Raw genomic sequence first — 25,884 nt, forward strand, 5'->3', positions numbered from 1 at the left:
GCCGATAGGTGCCAGGGTATAGAATTAATATTTATTTAACTGGCGGCCTCCACTTAATTTATGTGGCGGCCGCCACTTAATTTAACTGGCGGCCGCCACTTATTATCTGGCGGCCGCCATATAAATTAACTGGCGGCCGCCAGTTATTTTATCTGGCGGCCGCCACTTAATTCATATATGGCGGCTGCCAATTGCAAAAACAATGTAATTCGTATCGCTGAGTGATTATTTTTGGAAAGATTTAGAATAGTACGCAAACACGCAGCATCGTTTTTCAAAGTGTATAGGGACAGTCGGAGGAGAAATTGTCTTCTACAATTGTTGACAAGCAAAAAAGGAACCTAAAATGTCTCTTTTGTCCAAACTTCGTACTCCTAAATTGGAAGGAGGGGGCTCCGTTCATCCTTCGATTGATCAGTTAATTTATTATTACATTTTTACCATTCATTACTACCACCAAAAGAAAGGGGTGGGGGCCAATCCGCCAATTAATCTTATTTCACACGTGAAAATAATTATAGTTTGCATGTGAAAATAATAGAAATTGAACGCTGTCAAAAAAAAATGGAGGGTCAGCCCCGTGGTTCTACGTATTTAACAGTACAATAGAAAAACAATAATTTAATGCTCTTAATTGTATATATATATCACATACATATTACTAAGCATTGGGAGGGATTGCACCTCTTTCATTTTGAGAGAGAGATAGAGAAAGAGAGAGGAATTCAATAACTGGTGACAGCCATATAAATGATTTAATTTGAGTCTCGGCCGCCATATAAATTAAGTGGCGGCCGCCACATAAATTAAGTGGAGGCCGCCAGTTAAATAAATATTAATTCTATACCCTAGCACCTATCGGCTTCCGTAAGTTTCCGAAATTGCCTACACTGTTTTTGCTGACGAAAAAGGTGAAGTGGTAGGGGTATTCTAAAACTATTTTGGAAAAAAAAAAATTTCAAGTATTTAGTTTGATGTTAACGGATAATATCAATTGCTTTGAGTTCAATAAAAACTTGTTTGTGCATCGCCATGTTTGCATGTGTATCACTCTCGGAATGCAGATCATTGGTTTACACTGAATGACAAATGATCTTCAGACATTTATGAATTTATTTTACAACATATATTGCTTGATTTTTTATGATTATAAAATCGAATTATCAGTCATCGACTTTATTGATGTATTAGCAAAACTCGAAGTGCAAGCGAGGTTTGTATAAATTTTCTCATTATCAGTTAATACGTACATGTATGAAGGTGTATCGTAGAATAATGACCGCGGCATTCCTTTGATCTTTGCAATAAACGTAGTAGAATATGGGATAAGATATAGAGTAGCTTTATAACAACACGCATTCTACATCAATAGAAATAATTTTTGTTCTGTATGAACATTTTGTATTACGTCGAAGTGAATATACCGTGGGTTAGCTAAACCGTGTATTTGTATCTAACAGCATGTTTTGTTCTAGAATGTTTGTATTTACATGGAATTCTTTTCCCTGTATATAATATAATGTGGATTAGGTAAATGTTTGTTGGACGAAGTTTCGTATTCAGGAACATATTTTGTTCGGAACATTTTGCAATTACATGTAGATGGAATTCTTTTCCTTGGATAGAAAATCACGTGGGTTACCAAACTGTGTTTTGTTAGACAAAGTCCCATATTTAACAGCATTTCCGCTCGTATGAGATACCATGCACCATTATAGGATTTTGACTCCACTCTCTTCTTGTACAAATAATGTACAGAAAATGTTATATATCCCTAAAAGTGAATATTCAGTCATTATATTTTATCCTGACTATGGTAGAGATGTATATTATATATATATACATGTATATATATATATATATATATATATATAAAAACCCAAACCAAACAAAAAACAAACAACAAACATACAAGTTATCTACTTTTATTCCTGCAGACATTTTTCAATGCTTGGTCAATCTATATTCCTAATTTAATCAGTTTTCTTAAGTAGTTTTCATTGAATCATATGATGAAGGACTGAGTGCTCCTAATGTTGTCCATAATCGTAGAAAATAACAAAGTATGGGCACATTGACATTGTTAAATGCAAGTACGGAAAGTTCGCCAGCTACATGTAAATTATTATTTCATCTGGGTCAGAACTCACAATTTGATAAATTGGCATCCTGAAATGAAGTCATATTTTGCATGTACATGAATCCCTAGATAACATTTATCTTCTATCTTTAGATATGATTAAAATTCTCTCCACACCTATAATATAAGAAAATTAATTTCGTCCTACAACTCCTTACTATCATTCATGTCTCTGCGTTGTGGAAAAATGCCTCTCCTTTACGACAAATAAAATTTTGAAATATGACTCCAGTGGAGAGCAAACTGAATCCAGTTCGAGAAACAGTATGTCACAAAAATTGCACTTACGATGTCAATTACTAATTAGAATAATAACGTTTATGAAAACGCTCCATCTCAATCTTACGTCAGGTTCAGGTAAAATTCCTTTAGTGCTTATGTTTGTTTACGTGGGTGAAATATAGAAATCATGCGTAAAAATATCTGTATTGAAAGTCCCTCATCGTCAAAGACCTCGTCATACATGTCATGTGATCGGAGAGCCCACGTGCTTATGTAAATAAGACCTACATAATAGATATGAATGTGCTAGGGAATACCGTTCAAGAACATTGTTATTCTAATTTATGTAAACTACGCGAAAACAAGCCCATCATCAATTTTCAATTTCTTAATGTAGGCGCAACAATCGTCTGTATAATCTCCATATTTGGTATCTAACAACAAAGAATGTAACTTAGGTATAGAAATCTTTCATTTAAAGAAATGATGAAAGAGCAGTGGGAGATCCAGAAATTTGTTTAAGGGGAAAGGGGTTGGGTTGCGACCAAAGTTTGTATTCTCCCCCAAAAAAGAGAAGGGGGATAACGATCCCAGATTAGCGAAAATAGAATAACAAATTTTGTTGAAAATATTCATCCAAAATGGAGGGGGGTGGAACCCTCGTACCCTCCTATAGATCCGCCACTGGATGAAGTCTTTGAATTGTAGTATGTCTAGGGAATAAAGTATGGAAGGTCTAATGGCCAACTGAATGTCTTCGCAAAACAAGACAGGCATGTACTAATACTATCAATCGTGCATACATGTATGTACTAAAATTTTATATACATTGTATCTACTACTTATAGGAATTATCAACTTTGGATTTCATCTCAAACATCACTCCTTTCAAACCATTTTTTTTTTTTTTAGAAAAGAATACTTCAGACCACCATCATGATATAGATACTAGTATGTCGACAGAATGCTGAGGTCCCACCATCACGATATAGATACTAGTATGTCGACAGAATGCTGAGGTCCCACCATCACGATATAGATACTAGTATGTCGACAGAATGCTGGGGTCCCACCATCACGATATAGATACTAGTATGTCGACAGAATGCTGAGGTCCCACCATCACGATATAGATACTAGTATGTCGACAGAATGCTGAGGTCCCACCATCACGATATAGATACTAGTATGTCGACAGAATGCTGAGGTCCCACCATCACGATATAGATACTAGTATGTCGACAGAATGCTGAGGTCCCACCATCACGATATAGATACTAGTATGTCGACAGAATGCTGAGGTCCCACCATCACGATATAGATACTAGTATGTCGACAGAATGCTGAGGTCCCACCATCACGATATAGATACTAGTATGTCGACAGAATGCTGGGGTCCCACCATCACGATATAGATACTAGTATGTCGACAGAATGCTGAGGTCCCACCATCACGATATAGATACTAGTATGTCGACAGAATGCTGAGGTCCCACCATCACGATATAGATACTAGTATGTCGACAGAATGCTGAGGTCCCACCATCACGATATAGATACTAGTATGTCGACAGAATGCTGAGGTCCCACCATCACGATATAGATACTAGTATGTCGACAGAATGCTGAGGTCCCACCATCACGATATAGATACTAGTATGTCGACAGAATGCTGAGGTCCCACCATCACGATATAGATACTAGTATGTCGACAGAATGCTGAGGTCCCACCATCACGATATAGATACTAGTATGTCGACAGAATGCTGAGGTCCCACCATCACGATATAGATACTAGTATGTCGACAGAATGCTGAGGTCCCACCATCACGATATAGATACTAGTATGTCGACAGAATGCTGAGGTCCCACCATCACGATATAGATACTAGTATGTCGACAGAATGCTGAGGTCCCACCATCACGATATAGATACTAGTATGTCGACAGAATGCTGAGGTCCCACCATCACGATATAGATACTAGTATGTCGACAGAATGCTGAGGTACATATGTAGAGTTAACGCTGTTTGGCAGTGCAAGTTAGTACTTTCATCATTTATAATGTGATTACTTTATGAATTGTACCTGACAATCACACGTCTAAGCTGGATGTTGTGTTCTATTCCACATACATGTATAGTGTGTAGCAATCCAAGGTCAAAACTGTATGGGAATTAGTTATAAAATCGTAGCTTTTTTATTGTTCTTTTCAGAAATGAAAAAAATCTCTCGCCAAAGGTAAGAGCAGTTTTGAATATAGATCGTATGTTTTATGTTTCTGCACGTCGATTTTAAAATGAATTAGACTTTCGCACCTAAGGTAACAAATGGAGATCGTCATTCACCATCTGATATCATTCAATACGGCGACAATAAAACTCGATGAACTTTCATAGAATCCCTCGTAGATCAACACGTCAAATTTAATATCAACGTTGAATTGATACCCTGAGCAATTACTTTCTGTATTTTGTTTTTACAGACACTGCTTGCGTACGCCGCCTACCCTGTTCTGCGGCTCTGAGTCAGTAGTACTTGGTGAGGGTGGTTTAGTCACTAAACACACACACTGCAGCAGACAGCCGAGTCCTACTCTCTCAGGTACTTCCTGCATTTAAAAGGGGGAGGAACATCTACCTGTAAAGAAGAATTCATTATCAATATACATAAGAAGCCGTTGTACATGTTTACATCGTCACAACCATACAGGGCTGTTAACATCACTGATGATGTTTTGTCAAGATATCTTTAATAAATAGCGACCATGTTATTGATAAATGTACAGAAAATAAGAAACCATGAACTCCAAAACTAAAGTAAATTTATTTTTCCACAGTTTGTGTTCAATACACAACACAATACCTGCCAATCTACCTGAGAACTGACAGGTATTGACGTCTTTTGGTTTTATTATTCCTTGCTGAATTGCACAAACACAACAAAATAAATAAATTGATATGCAATTTATTTGCAATATCATGCATCATTGTAACTGCAAAATCCGTTTTTTACATGGTATTCGGGTCTACTTTTTAATGCCTGTACAGGTACAATTATATCTGTACATGTACAAATATATATAGCATAAAATTATACAAATTAAGATCAATGTCTATACACGTACAGCTGTACATCTATGTCTGCACACGTACAACTGTACATCTATGTCTGCACACGTACAAATGTACATCTATGTCTGCACACGTACAAATGTACATCTATGTCTGCACACGTACAAATGTACATCTAAGTCTGCACACGTACAAATGTACATCTATGTCTGCACACGTACAAATGTACATATATGTCTGCACACGTACAAATCTACATCTATGTCTCCACACGAACAAACGTGCATTTATGTACAGTATATGTAAAAATTTACATCTGTCTGTACACGTACAAATGAAATTGTGCTTTAACATGACTATACACCTACAAATATACATTTAAGTCTGTAAAAGTGAAAATGGGTATACATATATATACTAGTACCTGAATATCTACATTAACGTTCGTATCATCTGCATAAATATCTACATTAAAATGTTTCAGTGCTTGTGGATAGTAATTACTACACAGGATAAAAAACAATGGGCTTAAAATAGAGCCTTGTGGAACTCCAATAGTTACATTCTTTTCATCCGATAGATTGCCTTTCCAAATAACTCTCTGTGTACGATTTGTTACATATAATTTAAACCATTCAAATGTATCATTACATATATACCAAAGGACTTGAGTTTGTGTAATAAAACCTTGTGATTGACAGTCTCAAATGTTTTCCGTAAGTCTATAAAAAGTAGACCAGTAAGTTTACCTTGATCTATACATTTTATATTTTAAAGCCGTCTATATACATGTAGTACTTTCACATGAGTGTTTTAGCCTAAAACCAGATTGACAATCTGTAATTAGAGAATTTACAGACAAATGCTCATCAAATGAATTAAAAACATGCCTTTCTAAAATTCTGTTATCACAGGGTAAAATGGATACAGGCCGATGATTATTAACTAAACATTCATCCCCTGATTTAAAAAGTGGTGCGACACGTGCTTTTTCCAGTCATCTGCAAAAGTACATGAAGATATAGAAAAATATATGCAAGAATATCACATACATTATTTGATAAAAGTTTTAAAAGTTTGACAAAGATGATATGCAATCCTGTTGCCTTAGATGCAGACAGTCGTTTTATCTCATTTTCAATTAATTCAGTGGTTATACTTGGTATTAAATAGGATTTTTTTTTTTTTTTTTTAGGTTTTTATTCTTGAAATACAGAAACTAAAAGATTTATCTCAGACAATATAATAAACTTGTGAGATACTGACAAATAATCTGTTGATCAGATTAATTTCTTGAACGTGTTTTTTTGTTCGGTTGTATAGCTTTCGTATCACCCCCCCCCCACACACACACACACCCCTCCCGACCGTTTAATATGAAATGACACACTTGGATAATGCTGAAATTTATTTGTACATATTTCGTTATACATATAAGAAAACTAGTTCTTTTATGTGTAAATTCAACTGAAAATTACCCTAAGAAATGTATGTTTCTTATGGTACAACAAATACAGCATGGAACATAGCACGAAAACAATAATTTATAGAGTAAAAATATAATACACAAACTAATCAGTGTAAAACAAAATTTTACCATGACGTAATTGCATACATACAGACAGACAGACAGACGGACGGACGGACGGACGGACGGACGGACAAACATACATACACATATACAGATAAACATATTATACATAAAAAATTCTATGCATAATTTATAAGTCTTATAAGTACGTTGTGATTTGTTGAGAGAAAGCAAGAGATGAAAATGCAAATCACATTCTCTAAGAAATGTAAATCTTGGGTGTGCAGGTTTTTTAATGTTTGCTATTCACAAAAATTACATGTATCAAAATGTGAGTAGAGTTATATGCGTTCGTGACGTATGGGATTGTGTGGCAGCTAAGTAACACACACTATATAACGTAGAACAGGCAGGGGTGACCGACCGAAATCTCACAGATGATGTGTTCATATGGTCCTCACCGTAAAATTAAAAATGTACTTACAGCCGCGATTTACTATCTGCGCATAGTTAATTAGTAAAACCAGGAGAAAGACAAACAATGCTAATTACAAAATTATTTAAAGTGGGGAAAGACAACAGGCAAGAGACAGAAACAGAAAAAAGTTCTTATTGGAGGCAATGGCGGATACGATACGCGAGGATTTCCGGTGAACACGATTCATATACCAATGGTCAAACAGGTCCGATTCTGTCTCCCCGTAAAATAGATTTGCATAATAATCAAGTCATTACAGAGAACATGAACTGTGGATTTCCGTTTTGAGTATATACATGTATATTTTTTAAAACTCCTGAAATATGAACCAGGCATATAACTGACAGGTGCATCTTTTGATGTTACATGTAAATTTACAATGGTTCAATTATCATTATATGTGTTATAACTAGTCATGTATTCATTCAAAAGTGTAAATTTGTGAAAGGCGTGCACTTGTGTACGCAATTTTCAAAGATGTTATTGTAATTAAACCGTTATCCTTTCAGTTACGATGATCCATTCAGTCAATTTCTTTTCATTCATTCATGCATTTTCTTAAAGAGATGAAAACAATCGTGAAAGTTAGTAAAATCTGTATTTCGTAAAGAAAGAAAAAAGAAGAAGAAACTAGCTTTTTTTCTCAATAGTCACGGAATGGAGTTACTCCTAAACAGCTAAATGTGACATGTACAGTGTAGTATAGAAACAAGTCTGGCTAAAATTCATTAATAACTTTCAGGTCGTATATCATTAATTTTTGTTAAAACATATACCACAACTGTTGTTAAAAATGTCACTCGTTATTCATATTTTTATATTTGGTACATGCGTTCTCAACATCATCGTTCAGTGATAACACATTAGTAATCAGAAAATGGTCGTACATAATTACAAAATTATTCTAATATTTGCCCAAAATTAATCAAAATGTTCTTTGGATTACAGCTTACTATTTTCAGTCGTGAATAATATGTGTCAAATGACACAGTTGCATGGCTCTAGGTATATGTGGTGTAGGTGTCGCGGTTTTCATGTGTCATCCCTCCGCTCCTCTGCCAGGTAACGTAGCGGCAAAACTAATATCTGACATGGACCGTGTAATGTTTCCGGCGTATTGTACTTAGAATTACCTCAGGAAATCAGAGTTCTCTGATCCTTCCGTTCTCTTATGGGAAAAATACAGAAAAGTAGGTAAATTGGTTTTTGAAAATTCCATAAAATGTCTGTGGATCAATAAAGCAACATAAAATGTTTAGGTTTTTATTTCTGTTTTGATATATATCAAAAGTTGAATTCGAAGGTGCACGGGGACCTAGCAATTAGATGTTATCAATTAATATGTGATTTTTTAAAACCATATAAATAAGAGATAGCTGTTCGTTTGTTATGTGACACAGCTGTCTATGTATGATCCCGGTATATACGATATCGAACTTAATGTTTCTCATCATACGGTATTGAATATCAAAAGAAAACATCCCTCTAATGGCAAAATCTACCGGCAAACACAGACAAAGGGGTACAGTTCATCAATTATACATCACCTTAATGATGGGACAGCGAATACCCTCTTTAAGCGAACTCCCGGAGGTTTACCGAACATCTACAAATCAATGCATTGTACTCTTAAAGTGCATCTACATTACCATTTTACCAATAGTTTCATTAATGGATATCAATTAATTAAATATACAAAGTACATTGTAAGGATTGTACAACTACATGTACATTACGATAATAAACCATTATTTGGGAAGGGGGAGGGGGGCTACTTTAATAAATATTTCCAGTTTCCTCCTTGACAACTAAAAGTTATCTACCCTGTTCTAACTTAACATCAGTAAATTTAGATTTACGTGTGCATGTGTTTTTGTGTAGAAGAGAAGAGGAGACAAGTCACGTGTCAAAGTTATAAATAGTTAGCATTTGTCGGGGGAACACGAAGAGGTGTGGGACTCATGGTCCGGTGGTCGAGTGCGTATTTTTAAGTGACATTTAACACATTTTAGTATACATTGTAATGGAATAAATAAATATTGTCAGTTATCAAAAGGGACAAAAATTTGAGCAATGTAAGGTGTAATCAAAAAAGTCAAGAGTGAGAAAAGAATATATTTCTTTTACTTTGCAATTGAAAGATTGATTGATAGATTGTTTGCTGTTTTCCGCCACTCTCAACAATTTTTCAGTCATCTGGTGGCGCCCAGTTTTTATTGGTGGAAGAGAGAACCCAGATACAATGTACCCGGGAAGCGACCTTCCGCAAGTATACTGGGAAACTTTCAATTGAAAGAATAAAATGTACGACTGAAACTGCGATCACCGTGTGTACACGATACAGCATTGGTAGATAAGAGGGTAAACAACTTATCCGATATTACGAAAAAACTATTCAGTTAAATTGTTTACAGGGGGAATATCACGTCTGCTCGGTACGTAATCATCCACTGTTTCTGATGAAATTGTTTTCTTTCATTTTTTATCATTAAAGGGTGGTGTTTCCTTACTTCAGTTAATCAAATTGATGAGACTTTGAGGTATATTTATGCCAGTGCAGCTGACAATAATGATGTTTATTTCTTTCCGATATTTTAGGTTGTAAGCAAGATCATGGCGACGTGACTCCATGAACGTGATATTTAACATGAACTCACATCAGAAGTAACACATCAAAGACAAAAAAATGACTGGGGAAAAAGAGACTAGACGCAGATGAAAACTATCAGTACCTGTGACAGTTTACAAGAGAATGTTGACCTTGAAGAGTTTATGGAACATGATCCATGCATCACTGACACGCGTTTTTATCAAAGAAAAATAGATAGATTAATTATACTGCCGTATGTGTGATACGTTGCAGTTGGAAATCGACCTTAGATAGTGCATTCTGTTACTGTTCCTAAATCATTTATTGAGAGGGAATATCAGCTCCGTTATAATAGTATATCATCATAGGAATATCAGCTCCGTTATAATGGTATATCATCATAGGCAATATCAGCTGCGTTATAATGGTATATCATCATAGGCAATATCAGCTGCGTTATAATGGTATATCATCAAAGGAAATATCAGCTCCGTTATAATGGTATATCATCAAAGGAAATATCAGCTCCGTTATAATAGTATATCATCAAAGGAAATATCAGCTCCGTAATGATGGTATATCATCATAGGAAATATCAGCTCCGTTATAATGGTATATCCTCATAGGAAATATCAGCTCCGTTATAATAGTATATCATCAAAGGAAATATCAGCTCCGTTATAATAGTATATCATCATAAGCAATATCAGCTCCGTTATAATATTATATCATCATTGGAAATATCAGCTCCGTTATAATGGTATATCCTCATAGGAAATATCAGCTCCGTTATAATGGTAAATCCTCATAGGAAATATCAGCTCCGTTATAATGGTAAATCCTCATAGGAAATATCAGCTCCGTTATAATGGTATATCCTCATAGGAAATATATCAGCTCCGTTATAATGGTATATCATCATAGGAAATATCAGCTCCGTAATGATGGTATATCATCATAGGAAATATCAGCTCCGTTATAATGGTATATCATCATAGGGAATATCAGCTCCGTTATAATAGTATATCATCATAGGAAATATCAGCTCCGTTATAATAGTATATGATCAAAGGAAATATCAGCTCCGTTATAATGGTATATCATCATAGGAAATATCAATGTATGTACAGTAATATAAAATTGAATCAGAATCTCATCGCATGATGTACATTAGTTTTTATTTGTTTCGTTTCTCAGTGCCTAATTTCAAACATAGATTCGTTTAAACGTTTCATTGTATGAAAATTTATTTCTCTGTGAAAATTCATTTTGCTTTTACTCATAGTATAGAGGAGATGGAGTTACTATTGCTATAGATAAGAATATTGTGCGAGATATTTGAAAGCATTACTATTACTGCGTATTGAAATATCATATTCCACAACGCACTACAATTGCAATCCACGTGAGAGAGAAAAAATAATAAAGAATAAAGAAAGAAAGAACCAAAGAAAAGGATTAAGCTTTTCTCTTTATCAAAAGACTGTTGGGTATGTACATGTGTAGTAAGGAGCCACCGATCCCTGTTATGAAAATATGTATTTTGTAAAATACTGTGCTCATTTAAAATTTTTTTTTTCTGCAATCAATACGAAATAGGACGATGCCATTTGGTCGGATCGGAGGAAGATGGAGTTGGTTGAAGTAATTTATTTGTGCCAAAACATGCGGGTTAGCCGAGGGCATCATTAATCAAGGCTAGTGACGTCATCGAATTGATAAATGTCGACATTTAATTGAAAAATGTGTTAGCATTGGCAAATTAATTGTCGATTTTAAGATCGCTCCAAAACCGTTGAGATATATAGATCTATTGTAAATGTTCAAACTGAATTTGCTTTTGTTATTTAGAAAGAAATTCCCACTTGTTCCTGATTATATTAACTAAAACCAATGCTTCGGGTCAACATAAGACTACAATGATAGCGTTGATTCAGAACGACAAGTTTCTCAAATATCCCTCCGACTTTCAAATTTTAATCTACTTCTCGCTTTAAGTGAGGATACAGACATTTTAAATCAGATATTTGTCTTGAGATGACGGTAGCAAACAGAAATGTCTGCGACTTCATTAACGTACAAGTACAAACCATTAGTCAATACAATTTAACTGATTATGTGTTGTACTGGTGCAAGACCGTTCAAAGAAGAAGAATCTTACACCTAAGTGATTACTCCCAGTGCAATCCTGTGTCAGTTTGTGGAAAATGCTCTCTGCACTATTTCCCTCGTACAGTCCGACACTCGTGCAGAGCTAGGCACCATCCCTTATCGTATTAGTTTACTCAATTTGCAAATCTGATTAAAAGATGCCAGGATCCGACTTTAATAAGATTGACTTACTTTGAAATTCATGTCATAGAAAAATAAATTGTATATAATTCAATGATCTTCATAACATCTCGATTTTTCGGATGAGACGGCTGTCAACGTTAACAACCAATACCACATATCAGGTGTAAACTTTTATTATCTTTTTTTTCTGTTCAAAATTAGCATCCTGCTCCGGAATTGCTCACTTTTCGTGACTTTCTGTGCGATCATTATTTACAAATATACAATTTAATTGGTTCAATTTGTGATCTGCATAACAATGTAAACTAATTTCAGATATGCACGTGTAGAATATTGAACAGATACCAGGAAATGATCTCAATCTTCTACACTCTATATAAGGCTACTGTTGAGGAGCTCTGGTTTGTCCGAAACGGTAACATCTTTAAATATGCTAATCATGTTAAAATATTCCATTTAGTGTATTACTGTTGATTGATGGAGCAGCAGAACTGGGAGTATCTTGTAATCTCTGAAACCAGAAAACTGACACTTTATGCACGCGTATAATGAAACACACATCGTATTACTACATCAAAAGAGGTGGGAATTTATTGAATATTCTATACATGTATTTCATGACCCTATAAATCATATTTCATGTTCACATGAATTAGTATGTAGATAAGTAAATACATTTTGTATATATATGTGACATACGATCATGACATCTGCCGAAATGCAACATTATATGAACCATGTCATGCAATAGGGTTTGAAGCACCAGAATGCACAGTTTTTACTATCTAACTTTTTAAAAAATCACAATCGTTATTTGTCAATCTAACCCAATTCAATTAAAAATAATAGCTGTTTGAATCCGCTACCGTTTGAGAAGCGGTAGCGGATTCGAAACAGCTAATTTTAATTAGATTGAATGTAACCCTAAATATTATATGAACGATTTTAAAACATTTACATGTGTATTTGTATATATAATTTATTCAGCACAAAGTATCATAAAACAAATGGTTGTTGGGTCTAACTGTAGGGAACACGTTGACAAGGCCGCTTAATGTAACGGACACACAAAGAGGAACAACTCTATACAGGTTTCATGTTAATGCTTAGTTTGTGTTGATGTCATCTTTCGTTCCAATCATGTTCTAGGCGAAGGGCTTCAAAGACTTTACTAGCTACATGTACTCCACCTCAAATCCAAAAAAAATGCACTTCTTTACTGTGGTGTCAGCCATCTTAACAAGTGGGTCATCACGATTTCTATGTTGGCCAGCCATGTCGACAAGTGGAGATTGGATTGCCACAATGTCTGTGTTGATCAGCCATGTTGACAAGTGGAGAGCCACAATGCCTGTGTTGGTCAGTCGGAGAGTGGATTTCCACAATGCCTGTGTTGATCAGCCATGTTGACAAGTGGAGAGCCACAGTGCCTGTGTTGGTCAGTCGGAGAGTGGATTGCCACAATGCCTGTGTTGGTTAGATGTACTGGTTTCAGTCGTTGTTGTAAGGTGAACGAGTATAACTTAGCTCAATACATTATTGTATTCCTTTTTCCTATGCGTATTCTTACATCACCTTATGACAAAACTGGTCTGCATGTTGTGACGAGGATAACCATAATACAATGCAGAGACAGACCCTTTTTTAAAAAAAATGTATCACATGACGCATGGTGCTACGAACACACGCATGTCTTTTATTAAACCCCTATATATGTAAATATATCTTTTGTTTTCTTATACGTCAAGTTCGCTTCTTATCAAATAGTATATTAGGCTTAATTATGATGAATTGGCAGAATTAAATATGCATTTTTATATTGAACGTAACCTTTTGTTGTGTTATTCTTAAATGACAAATGTCGGAATTAAATGCAATGTATTTGTTGTACCAATTTTGAAACATTGTCGTTTGGTTTGTGCATAAAAATGTAAATTGTTATGAATTGGGCAATAAAACATGGGCAAGGAATGCATTTTATTTTTCTCAATGGTTGTCAAAAATCTGGTTTATACATAATATATGAATACACAAGAAAGCCATATACATATATCTTATGAATAAGAATGTACATGGACTTCCAGATGATGCATACCTTACGAACAGGAAAATACCGCTACTGATATATACATAACAAATTACGATACACATGCTATATATAAAATGCATGCGTCAAATGCCTACATGTGTAAATATAAGCAAACAATACATAGTCACATTTGGAGGGGGGGGGGGGTGAGAAAATGACTCATTGGAACAATTACGGAATTTGTACAGACTTTTATTTTATTCTAGATTTTCTGGTGTATTTTCAGAGAATATGCCTTATAAATATATTGCATAAAGAAGGTAATGTGATTTGTTTATGCGATTATCACATGGTTTATTACGAGGCAAACCATTTTACTACTTATTCGGAAAATACAATATCTCTCCAATTCAAAGATTTATCTCTTACTTTAAAGGGATATCTCTTTACAACAAGTCAAGAGATACATTTGACCTAGGGAGATATCTCTATAAGAAAGAGACATCTTTTTCACCTAGAGAGATAAGAATTTGCATGAGAGATATCTATCTTGAAAAACAAAAGATATATCTGTATGTACGTGACTGGTTCAAGTATTTTGAATTTTCTCTCTCTATTTTTGATGTTAAAGTTTAAAATATAACTCGTTTATGTTGACGACCTTTTGGACCTTCTGATTGTAAGGCAAAGAGCGGTATTTTAGCCTTAACTCTGTTATGTAAACAAAAATTCGAGTCTGTTTATGTTTACAAACAAACCAGTCAAAAATGTTAATTTTGTAAGTTAAGGCATCTTAATTTTGTACAGTCACACATTAAACTTTTAAATGACACATTTTACCTAAACGTACACTTGAAAAATAATATATATACATGTATAATAAACTTGTATCGATATCCACTTATTTTGAAAACTTCCTAAACAATAAACACCCAATCTTTGTTTTCAAAACAAATAAATTGTCTATAATGCGTTTCTGTCATGATATATAACCATATTTTTTTGAAACCTTTTAAACATATTGCACCTTTAAGCATCCAAAAGAGATATCTCAACCAAATAAAAATATCTCTCAGAGAACAGGAGATATCTCTCGGTTTTTTCAAATTCTGGTCGAATATACAAGGGATGCTTCCCAAAGCAAAAGTTTGTCAGTGAAGCAATTTCTAGTTGGTGATACAAAATGGATAATAATGAAGTACAACGAGATGTGGTATTGCTAGAATCTACAGACACATTGAATGTCACTGTGACATTTATTTTTGAATGTATGCTTATTTCCCTTTTTTATCAAGGGGTATATTGATTGAATATTGTTCGAGAATTTTCCACTCATACAGAGACGTCACCACTGCCGGTGAAGAGATGCAAAATTTAGGCCTATGCTCGGTGCTTAGGGCCTTTGAGCAGGGAGGGGTCTCTATCGTGCCACACCTGCTGTGATACGGGACCTCGGTTTTTGCGGTCTCATCCGAGAGGACCGCCCCATTTAGTCGCCTTCTACGACAAGCAAGGAGTACTGAGGACTTATTCTAACCCGGATCCCCACGGGATTCAAGAGGTATAACAATATTTAATTGTAAGCTTAATTTCCAATCACTTCCTAAAAATCAAAACCATGAAGTAATTATCAAACAACTCGCTAAGCTAAGCTGACGGCAACTGCTTAATGCTGTCCCAACGACCTCTACGAACTTTCCCGCCATTTTAGCATAAGCTTACACGTCACATAAATGGCGAAGATCATGCGTGGGAGAATCATCATAATATATCACTTTAAATGGAAGAGATACCTCTCTAGAGTTTGAAATATATTTCTTTCTGAAAATCTATAAGAGAAATCTTTAAAAATTTGAGAGATATCCCTTTTACATCGATAAAGAAGAGATACACGTATATATCTAAGTTAAAGAAATATCTTTCAAGATTTAAGAGATATGTCCCATAGCTTTGAGAGACATTTCTTCACGCTTAAACGGTATCTTTCTATATTAAAGAAATATATTTCTTTTGAATAAAAAGTAAAACGGCTTGCTACAGTATATACGTATTGCGTATGACTGTGGGCACGTGGCAGAAAAGCGAGCAGACTAAACTCGAAATAGGACGACAGACTAAACAAAGGGTTGGTACTATGATAGCTGCAATAATGTAGCCCTATCCAATTTTTTTTATTCTGACGTTTTCGGGATAGGGCTACAATTCCATAGGATCTCCGTAATGGTGCAAAATAATTTTATGAATAACAGATAATAAACTCTGTGTATTAGTCCCAAATGTTGTTTACACCAAAAGGAGTACCAACTTTGTGCTCGGGTATGTCTAATAAAGGTGTTTTTCATTAAATACAATGTACAGCATGCAAAATTCTTCGTCTGCTCCGCCATGCTTGTTATCACGAGATCTCGTAGGTGGATCTAATGAAAAACCTAAACATTGACAATCAGCGCGAAAATGCAGTTACTCGAGCCACTTCGACAAAGAAAGGAAAATCATATTGTTGCAGAAAGAATTTACACTCTGCTGTTCGGTTTTTAACTTGATATTAAATTCAAACCTTTTCAATACCGACGAAATAGCTTTCGCCTCCATACTTGTCCATTGATGTAAATACTACCTTATATGGCATATGCAAATGACTTGACAATCGGAAGTTGAAACTTCAGTACATCAAACATGGCGCACAAATATGAATCGAGAAATTGGAATTTATCGAAATTGTTGAAAACGGTAGAATAGAGCCTCACAAATCTTAAGTTGCAGGTTGTAAATTTATATATTGACTAAGAAACATAGAATATCATTTTATTTACGTAAAGAAAGTCAGGAAATGTTTAGAATGAGCACAAATGTTGCGGGAGTGAATCACTCCCGCATTTGCACCATTACGGAGATCCTAAGGAGTTGTAGCCCTCTCCCTAAAAAAAAAAAAAAAAAAAAAAAAAAAAAAAAAAAAAAAAAAGCAGAGAGGGCTACATTATTGCAGCTAGTACTATGATTGCACGCGACAAATAGTGATGACAGATAGTACATAACAGTACTGAGATGCAGGTGTGCGACCCTCTCCATAACGAGCAAATGGACTAACCCGCGTACTTCAGATGCACGATATGTACTGACAACTCATGGTTAGATACAAAACATGGGGAATTTGTATTACGAACACTTGACAAGAGACAGAAAATAACAATTTAGCATCAGAACTAAACAAGCACCACTAAGACGGGACAGAGGATACATTTGCTGTACGTTTCTGTTGTTTTAACTTGCAGGATACAGAGTCCAAAATTCCTGTCCTACGCTTAGACATACTTCCAATATCCAAAATTCGTTATTAGAAATTAAACCTGGCAAAATAGATGACGGTTTGTACATCAAATTAAAGCTTGTATACAAAGGATTTATCAACAAAAGAGGAATTGTTTTCTTTCATATAAAATCCCGTGGGAATCCGGGTTAGAAAAGGTCCTCAGTACTCCCTTGCTTGTCGTAAAATACGACAAAATGTGGCGGTCCTTCGGATAAGACCGCCAAAGCCGATGTCCCGTCACAGCAGGTATGGCACGATAAAGATCCCTCTCCTCAAAGACCGTAAGCGCCGAGCATAGGCCTTTAGCGGAAATGGTGAAGTCTCCATATGAGTGCAAAATGAGTGGGACGTTTAACAATATACAATCAATCTTTCCAAAAAGACAATCCTGACTCGGATGGCGCACAGTATTTATTGGTGGAAGAGAGAACCCAGATACAATGTACCTGGGGAGAGACCACCGAGCTTCCGAAAATAAACTGAGAAACTTTCTCACTTACCAGCGCGAGCGGGATAAGAACCCGCGCCGATCAGAGGCGAGAGGTCGTGTAATTTTGAGCGCGATGCTCTAACCACTCGTCCACGGAGGCCCCTACTGTTAAGAAGAATCGAAAGTTTCTGATGTATATTATGCTTATGTACGCACCATTGATGTATTTTCATATACCTATATCATATAAATTCAGATAATATAGTTAAACTGTTGTTTGTTTTAATAGGTATTCAAATCATCAGGAGTTGAGAACTAAATGACATTTTAAAAATATGCAGTGCATATTACTGAAATTGTTTTAACATTTGCTATACATATGTTAATGCAATGTTTTGTAGATCAGAGTTCACTATAATAAACCTTAAATTACCAGTCGTGAATAATCGAAGCTGTCAAATGACACACTAATATTGACATATTAAATTGGCAAGCTGTACATGCAAGCCATGACTAAAGTTGCAACACCTGCATCACAAAGAAACAGCAAATATACTAGCTGACATAAAACAGGTAATGTTTCCCGCATATCGTGTACAATTAAACTCCAGGATATGAAATTCCTCAGATATTTCCGTTTGCATATCAAAAAGTAGGTAAATGGGTTATATATGTACACATTTCATATTAAGCGTGGGGTTCAATTTAGTTTCACAAGACGATAGAGTGGGAGTTTTGGGGGGAGGGGGTATCATAAACTGCAAAATGTTTTTTATTACACACATTACTTAAAACATGACATAACTGGGTTGTTTTTTTTTTGAATTGGTAGGTACACGAGTTTTTAGAAAATTTACGCATCAAAATACCAATGAAGGACGGGTTTAGAGTAGTTTGATATTAACAATGATTCATGTGTATGAATGTGAATGGTGTTTTGGATACTATATAAGTAAGTTTAGTCTGCAAAAAACAACAACAAAAAACAAAGGCAGAAAATGCTAACTTACACACATTTTCAGAGACGAAATATATGACAATGGACAATACGAAATACTCTGGATTGAACATTCACTTGTAGAGTTTTTGTTTTATTTTTTGGTTGCTTTTGTTTTGGTCTGTTTTGTTTGTCTGTTTTTGTTTTGGTTGCTTTTGTTTTTGTCTGCTTTTGTTTTGATTTTTCCGCTGGAGTGCACACCTTCTTCATTGAATTCAGCAGTCCATTAGATGGTACGAATTTTCCTCGTTACCTAAAATTCGTCATAGAGCGGTTTTGTTTTTATGGCTTTTATTTTTAGTTTTCGTGATAAGAATACTCTATGCCACTAATTTGCAATCAAGAATATTTTTCTTATAATAACATGAAAATGCGTAAAACATGTCTGAAACCTTGGTCGCCATTTCTTTCTCGTTTCCAATATACAGTGTATACGAGTTTCACAAGAATTTCGCACAGGTTTCCATGGTGTTAAATAATGGCGAGTTTACAAGTACTCTTGTCAAGATCTGAGATCCGAGCGCATTTTCCAAGTAAACTTTGAAGGTCATGAATCGAAGACCTAGCTCCTGTAGTACGATTTTGGATTCTTATAGACCTGCGAAGTAGTACATAAAACAACAGGTAACGAACTTTTCAACTAATATGAGAAAATGTTTCAGTCTGATTAACTGGTACAGTAGTATCATGTTGCAACACAAAGCTACATTATTCATATCACGGGAGCGGGTCAATTGTTTATGGTATTCTAGGTAATAAACCGTGCTTCTTTACGAAATGCTTAGTTGTAAATACCTGTTTGACGCGTAATTATCAAACGGTGCTGTTAAAAAAAATTATTGTATCGAGAAGGCGTTTCCTTAATATATCGAACATATTCTTCGAGATATCTTAGATGACAGTCACATAATCAGGTGTTTTTTGTAGAAATATTTAAGGTTGTATATGCTTGAACATAACATTCAACATAAATATGTTTCAGGGACGGATCAAGGGAATTTTCAAAAGGGGAACTGCAACCCAAGTTTGTATCTCTTATGCCTAGAAAAGAAGGGGGAGGGTGAAGAAACCAATTTGATAAAAGACGACCAATTGCGTTAAAAATGTTCAACGAAAGGGAGTTGTAACGCCCGTACACCATTCTATATCCGCCGCTACATTTACATGTTTTTATACGAAGAAAAATATATAAAACGGATGATTACAGACTTTCACTCTCCTACAAGTACACATCCACTCAAAATTCTATCATTATTTTTTATACTGATATATTACAAACGGGATTACTTCAGCTTCTCCATCGTCATCTTTTCGTGTTTACTTATATATCTGATCAATATTTCATTATCACTTACATGATTAACTGATTCGATACTCGAGAGCATGTTCTGTTTACGATCAATTTCTAAACCGATGCAGGCTACTAACAAATGAATTGGTTGATTATTTGTTTTACGTTCCGTCGAGAATTTTTCACTCATTATTGAGACGTCACCAACTGTATGTGAAGTACCACAAATTTAAACCTATGCTTAACATTCACGGCCGTAGCAGTGAGTGTTCTCTAATGTGCCAATACCTGTCGCGACACGGGACCTCCGTTTTTAAGGTCATGTCCGAAAGACTCACGATTATCACTTCTAAATACCGTGCGCTTGGCGAAGGAGCAATCACTACATATATATAACTATGTTAACGTCTTAGATTTGACATGGCAATGGCACGATAGGTGCTTTAACTCATGGTTTCCCGGTTACGAAGCAAATGCTCTACCACTGAGCTACCGCGCCCGGTTCAAAGAAGTAGATTTTACAGGGGTTTTATCAGTTTTGTTTAAAGTAGCATTGCCGAAAGCATAGGTGGCGCTGCGCGCGCATAATTCTATTCAACATGGAACTATTGACCCAGCTGCACATCATGCTCAATTACGCATCTTGACACGTCCCCTATACTATTAGTGTATTTGATTGGTGGATATTTTTATAAAGTTACGACGTTGAATGAAGTGTATATCAACAATTTCCCGGGAAAAAGTCAAAAGTTATTTATAAGTAAGCGCAATCGAATTTTAGACACACCACATTTTCGGCTTTAACGATCGACTACACGAATATTGAAGTGATATAGCAAAAGTTAAGTGTCCAAAATACATATATTAATAACAACCAACGAAGTATTTCCTCGTAATATGATCTAAAACATCTGCATCCCTACACCGGAAGTCTTGTTCAGAAGAAATTCGGGATTAATTCTCAACAGTCTCAATGTCTTAAAGGACACAAAAAACGTGTACAGTGTGTTGCAATATATATTTTCTTTATTCTATATTGTCTTTAAAATAACAAAACATGTCTACGGTTTATTGAAATTAATATTTGATTTACTCTAAGTATTGCCGACATCGAATGTCTCTAGCTCTATAGTCTAAATCTATTATGTCAGAACTGAAACGAAATCATTACATGTATTATTAGGTACAATGCATCTTCCGAGAAATGCACTTTTATTGTGTAGACTTATACCAGAGCATTTGCCAAGTGAGATTTATGACAAACCATCAAACGAGATTGTTAAAATAACAATATCTGCGGTGAAGCATGATAAATTACCAGAATTTGATGTTTTTATCAAGTTGCTGACTGTCCCATAAGTGGTGACTTAGTTTTATTTTTTGGTTATTTTACTAGTATAGATGCATATCTGTTACCTAGATGTCATAAAATATATAAATTTGACTTTTCATTATATGAATCAGTCTTGGGACGCTTTTAGCGGGTTTTTGTAAATCAAAGTGTTTCATATTCCACACGGGTGTTATACTAAATTGGCTGTCATTTCATTAAATATTGCTGTATCAAGTCAATTTTTTCTGTTTTGATATTTAGAAAGGATGCATAAAATACCCACAGTAAAAAACATTTTAAATTTTCATGTTAAATTTTTTGGCTGGCATTGCTATTTAAAGTTAGCATTTCGTAAATTCTATAGTCATTACGGTGATCTTGTTTGCAAATGCAGCCTGCGGATGTTGTTTGATGTGTTTCATACATATTGTTAGGCCATTATTTTCCTTGTTGAAGGGGAAATGTTTACTCCTCCTGGGCGCCTGGTCACGTCTCTTGTGTTTCTGGGGGTCAGAATGTGGCTGTTTCTGTTCCCGATGCTGTGTTATTTGCGGGATTGGTCACTGCCGTTGTTTTCGCAATATATTGATTTATTCAATGTATGACATAGGGCGATATAATAGCATATTAACTGACAAGAACATTGTTTATGGACAACGAGGAACAACTCTTGTAATAAACAACTTGTATTCATAATAAACAACTTGTATCATATTGGTTGATGCCCAATATAAAACTTATACGGTACCAATTTTGATGCACCAGATGCGCATTTCGACAAATTACGTCTCTTCAGTGATGCTCAGCCAAAATGTTTGAAATCCGAAATAACAATGTCTTAGAGCTATTATAGGCAAAAACAGTGTGCCAAAAAAGTGGAGTCAAATTCGTTCAAGGATAAGAGCTATGCTTGAGGGAGATAATCCTTAATTTTGAAATGAATTTCTAAATTTTATAACAGCAATTAAATCTACAATATTACATGTAGATTATGCTTGTTAAATGAATAAGTATATCAATCCATTGTTAAAACAAAGATATAAATTTAGCTATTTATTCATGATAAAAGAAATGAAAAAAATCTCTTCCCCCAGGGTCACCCCATATATTTTCTCTAGAGAGGTTCAACCTAGACTGTATACTCGAGACTAAGAATTAGTATTTTACAAATGAAACTGCATAAAGATAGGCCAGTAATATGGCGATCACGGTTGTGGAAATAATTTTACAGGTATATGCTGCATTTGAATTTGGTTTTCACTGAAGCTTAGAACTCTGCCACTCTCCATGGACATATTGTCGCAGACGCTATACGTGGTTTATCAATATAACACATTCGAATTATCTCTAAAAATATCACAGATATTTCGTATCTGACACACTGTCAGATAGTTAGAGAAATCTTATGTCAGTCAGTAATCGGAAGTCAGTAGCAAGTATACATTTGAAAATATTCACTTTTTTGTTTAATTTCATTTCGGACTGATAAACCAACAAGTGACGGGTGTCCCTGTTTTTCTACGTCAATAGTGCTGTATTGTGGTTAATTATCGCAAAATGTCGGCGAACGAACTATTAGAATTAATTACTATAAGCATAAAGAAGACTAAATGCATGTAATTTTGTATACTTTGAAAACATGAGATGTGTCCTTTAACAATTCTTGCTGTAGACAAAAAATTATATGAAAATTTGAGTTAATAATTCGTTCGATATTTTCCAGCATGTATAGAAACGAGTTACTTATAGGTAATATAAACACAGTGGCATAACCCTTATCCTTGTAACCATTTACATTGATGTTTTTTTTTGTTTTTTTTTTGTTTGCCTTTGTAGATATAAAAATTGTATCAACAGCTGTAGGAGAAGTACCACAAATTTATGCCTCGTTCACACGAAGAATTTAATGCGCATTAATCGTAAGTTAATGCACATTAAATGTGAATCGCGTTCACATGGATATTTCAATGCACATTAGATCTAGTTTACTTCGAATTAAATCTTATACGCATAAAATTTTCTTAAATTCGCATTAGGTCCGTGTGAACGCAAAACGAAGTTAATGCGGATTAAATGTCGACGCATGGGTATTGGAAAATTTGGGTCATATGCATCATACCCGTGGTTAGCTATAGATGTTTGTTATTTTTGAGCGAAAAAGTAATCAGAATGACAGCAATCACCCCCCCCCAAAAAAAAAACCCCAAACAAAACACCCATGTACAAACAGTATGCCATTAGACCAACTTATGTAGATGTAAGACGTAAATCTGTGCTCTGCATTAGCATACTGAGTAATACATATGGAAGGAATTTAAAAATGATAATACCGAGCGAAGCTCGGACGGACCTAAGGCCTGCCCGCTATTCAAGGACCTGAAGGTAACATACATGTAAAAGAAAAAGTCAAATCAGCAAAAGGAAGAGATCATCTCTACATACGTTCACTGAAATTTCGTGATCCATATGGGCGCCGCCATTTTTTAATTCATTAGTTGCTTCAACAGTTATTCGTGTTTTAATTTTGATTGCCAAAAATACAAGACTCTGGCGTGCAGCTTATAATTTCAATACTCAATTTGTTCAAAATAGATAGTAAAAAAAATTTGGCAGTGCTTTTTCGCAAATCAACAAATAGGAAAACAGTAACACGACTAAATAGACGAACAAGTTCATGAGTTTCTTTAGATAAAAAAATTATATTGGATATACATCCTCTTACATTTTATATCCAATTCAAATATCGATTTTGAGTTGCCTTTCATTTACAAACGGGACGTATTGTTGTCTATAATTGTTTGGTTTGAAAGATAAAACAGCAAAGCTAAATGTGACGTCACAATGCACTGTTTACGTCGGCTGGTGTTATATTTCCCGCGAAAAATAAATATGCGGGTCATGTAGTTATCGTATATTCCCACTTTTTAAATATTTGAAGCTTACTGGGCGTTTAGTATATGGCAAATTTTACAGACAATGGATATTTTCAGGTGAATCGTTATTTCTACGTTTAATATTTACCGTACTTAATTAACTGAATTATATAAATAATTATCATTTGGCACGCCAATGACCATTTCTTACTTCGCTCGATCCAACGGTCACACCGTATATTCATATCATGTTTTTTTAAGGCGCCGAGCTTGCTCGAGAGCCTTCAAGCAATCAGGCAGGATTTTGCCGCTACACTGCCATTCAGCCAATTTCAATGAGCGAAATCAAATAGTGTCTACTGTTTTTGAAAGTTTCTTCTTCATCACTCTAGACTTTGAAACATTGGATTAAATTGATATCATAAAGGCAGAATGACAATTCTGTTGTTGACGTCGTTGTTTATAGCATGGTCTACTAGTTAAATAACGATTGCTTGGTAAGAGAAAATTCAAACTACTATGTTTGTAAATTTCCTAAACACCGACGCTGAATATGACGTCACATTGTATTTTTTGCATCCAGGGATTTATCTAGGTTGCTTTTACTACCGGTAAAAGGTACCTTTCCCCCTTGGCAACAAATGGATATTCCCCTTCCACAGATAAAAAAAAAATCCCCTTCATTTGTAGAAACTTCACAAAATTGTACAAGAATTTTCAACAAGTCATTTTCTACAATTGTCAGACTTACAATATAGATAAAACGAGTAATCAATCACTTCATATGGCTGTTATAATCTGTGGATATTATATTCCATGGATGTCCCCCATCCCCATCCCCTGGAAGCTCATAACTACATTCTCAAAAATTCCCACTAAATATAAAATGGGTAGTAACAACTAAATGCTGGTTAAAACCCTGGCATCAATACAACGGTTTCGAGATACGTCCGATTTATTTCCCTTTGGATACTCTCTTGTACACACGAAACAACTTGTTTACATGCGGGAGTGGGACAAATATTCACCACTGCATAGGTGAATGTGCTCAGCAAGTGTCTCATAGTTAGGCAGTTTCATCACCCGATTTCGACTGATACACAAACTAAGTAAATGACAAGTATTCAGGGAGCAATGTAGCTGCAGAACTGTAGCTCTCTGAAAAAAATATTTTGACATAACAGAGAGCTACAGAGCCACCCCGTATAAAAACCTTCGATTTACGGCGCACAAAAAGCTGCGCACGGTTGAGACCTTATATCGTTGTATTCTTGAGTTACTGTCTCATAAA

The 25,884-nt window shown here is 35.1% G+C and overlaps 1 protein-coding gene across 5 annotated transcripts in view; it reads right to left on the minus strand.

The window, feature by feature from the left end:
• Nucleotides 1–4,042: 4,042 nt before the first annotated feature.
• Nucleotides 4,043–25,884, minus strand: part of LOC130048403 (uncharacterized) — a 42,180-nt gene continuing 20,338 nt past the window's right edge. Inside the window, exon 9 of one of the 5 annotated variants that reach the window (XM_056145060.1) lies at nucleotides 4,043–5,002. The gene's annotated coding sequence lies outside the window, so the exon portion shown is untranslated. The other 4 variants (XR_008797175.1, XM_056145063.1, XM_056145061.1 and 1 more) reach the window with 4 other exon arrangements.

This window comes from Ostrea edulis, chromosome 7 (assembly GCF_947568905.1).
Source record: "Ostrea edulis chromosome 7, xbOstEdul1.1, whole genome shotgun sequence".
Taxonomy (NCBI): Eukaryota; Metazoa; Mollusca; class Bivalvia; order Ostreida; family Ostreidae; genus Ostrea; species Ostrea edulis.